The 2,608-nt window shown below is 51.2% G+C and overlaps 1 protein-coding gene across 3 annotated transcripts in view; it reads left to right on the forward strand.

The window, feature by feature from the left end:
* LOC118384863 (astrotactin-2) overlaps positions 1-2,608 on the forward strand; it is a 529,880-nt gene that overhangs the window by 390,125 nt on the left and 137,147 nt on the right. The gene's annotated exons all lie outside the window — the stretch shown is intronic.

A 2,608-nucleotide genomic window follows, 5' to 3' on the forward strand; every position in this document is an offset into this window, starting at 1 on the left:
GCATATTAGCATAATAGGCTATTACAAATATGCATAAGCATAGTGCTTAAGTTTTTCCTTCTCTCTAGTTAGACTAGCCTATATCAATGAATGTCTGAACTATTTTGGGAATAGGAGTGTGACTATCTAAATATACACACTTTTCAAAGTAGTCACATTCTAACTGAAAACTGGGACAGAGGAGGGGTGATGACAGGTAAGGTGACATGGTGGAATTGAAAAGCCCCCTATGTTTTCATGTTGTCTGTTTCCCTCTAGTGATTCACTTAATCATAACAGAGTACCTCAGCTTGAGAGAGCATTGTGCTATAACCCCCTTGGGAAAGATCATGTATCAGGCTGCTTGCTGAGAAAGTCCACGGTCACGGTCATAGGCTGGTTTATTTTGAACATCTTGGGATTTATATTTTACCTCAGCCTGGCAATCATTACACTCAGTAAGAGAGAGGTTTTGAATACTGTGCCTCTTTGAGAACATGAATCTGCTCTGCTTCAATGTGGCTATAACAACTGAACATATTTGAATGTAATTCACTGAAAAAGACATGCATTCTCTTTTCCTATCGTCCTATGTCTGATTATGTCTGGAAACTGCCCAAAGCAGATCAAACCCAAAACCAGCTCATGTAGTTGTACAGAAACAACTGATGACAGCCATTTTCATGGCAATTTTGCCTGTCTGAAAGGGCTCCCCATTCAGATCGATGGCTGATTGTGTGTCAATGCGTCATCATTAGAATCTCCATCAGACAAAGAATAGGAAATGGGCTGCACAAAGAACGCATCACCAGACAAGGAACAGATGGACCTTACATTGACCCACACAGCATAATGCAACATGGCAGGCACTGAAGTGAGAGTGGTGCCTGTATTATTACATACAACGGTGTATTCTGTAACGCCTTGAGTAATATTTCAAAGAGGATATCATTATGCATACACTACAATAAAGTGGATTGAAATGAACTGCATCACTGGTGTTGAGCAAAACCTGCAACAGAAAGTTGAGAAGTGTCGAGGTAAGTAAGATAAATGAATTATATTTTAATGGAACATAAATATAGGACTTTGAAAGGTTAAAATCACAGTTAAAATCACAGGTGGCACCTTAATTGGGGAGGACGTGCGCGTGATAATGGCTGGAGTGGAATAGGTGGAATGGTATCAAATACATCAAACACATGGTTACCATGGTTACCATTTGATTCCATTCTATTCGCTCTGTTATTATGTGCCATCCTCCCCTCAGCATCCCCCACTGTTTACAATGTTGAGAAGAAGTCAGGAGTTGGCTGGAATACCTGTTGGGATTGTATTAAGGAAGAAATCAAATGTATGCATAGTCAATATTCACTACTTCATCATAAAAGATTATTTATTGCCAATGCCTTTCAAAGTACATGTAATGAGTTTCCTCCTCTTCTTCCGAAGAGGAGAGGCGAAACGGATCAGAGGACCAATACGCGGCGTGGTAATTTTCCATGGTACTTTTTAATGCTATAAGGTACACATGAACAAAACAAGAAATGTGAAACTCAAAACAGTCCTATCTGGTGACACACAGAGACAGGAAACAATCACCCACAAACACACAGTGAAACCCAGGCCACCTAAGTATGATTCTCAATCAGAGACAACTAATGACACCTGCCTCTGATTGAGAACCATACTAGGCCGAAAACATAGAAATTCCCAAAACCTAGACAAACAAACATAGACTGCCCACCCAACTCACGCCCTGACCATACTAACTAAACACAAAACACAGAAAATAAAGGTCAGAACGTGACAGTACCCCCAAAGGTGCGGACTCCGGCCGCAAAACCTTGACCTATAGGGGAGGGTCTGGGTGGGCGTCTGTCCGCGGTGGCGGTTCTGGCGCGGGACGCGGACCCCACTTCACCCTTGTCTTTGTCCGCCTTATTTTCCGCCTCCGTGGCTTTCTCACCATGGCAACCCCTCTCAATGACCCCACTGGACAGAGGGGCAGCTCGGGACAGAGGGGCAGGGGCTCTGGACAGAGGGACAGGGGCTCTGGACAGAGGGACAGGGGCTCTGGACAGAGGGACAGGGGCTCTGGGCGCCTCTGGGCTGAGGGGCTCTGGCGCCTCTGGGCTGAGGGGCTCCGGCAGCGGCGCCGGACAGGCGGGACGCTCCGGCAGCGGCGCCCGGACAGGCGGGAGGCTCCGGCAGCGACGCCCGGACGAGGCGGGAGGCTCCGGCAGCGACGCCGGACAGGCGGGAGGCTCCGGCAGCGACGCCGGACAGGCGGGAGGCTCCGCAGCGGCGTCGGACAGGCGGGACGCTCCGGCAGCGGCGCCGGACAGGCGGGACGCCCGGCAGCGGCGCCGGACAGGCGGGAGGCTCCGGCAACGGCGCCGGACAGGCGGGACGCTCCGGCAACGGCGCAGGACAGGCGGGACGCTCCGGCAGCGGCGCAGGACAGGCGGGACGCTCCGGCAGCGGCGCAGGACAGGCGGGACGCTCCGGCAGCGGCGCAGGACAGGCGGGACGCTCCGGCAGCGGCGCCCGGACAGGCGGGACGCCCGGCAGCGGCGCCGGACAGGCGGGACGCTCCGCAGCGGCGCCGGACAGGCGGGACGCTCCG

This window comes from Oncorhynchus keta, chromosome 6, assembly GCF_023373465.1.
Source record: "Oncorhynchus keta strain PuntledgeMale-10-30-2019 chromosome 6, Oket_V2, whole genome shotgun sequence".
NCBI classification, from domain to species: Eukaryota; Metazoa; Chordata; class Actinopteri; order Salmoniformes; family Salmonidae; genus Oncorhynchus; species Oncorhynchus keta.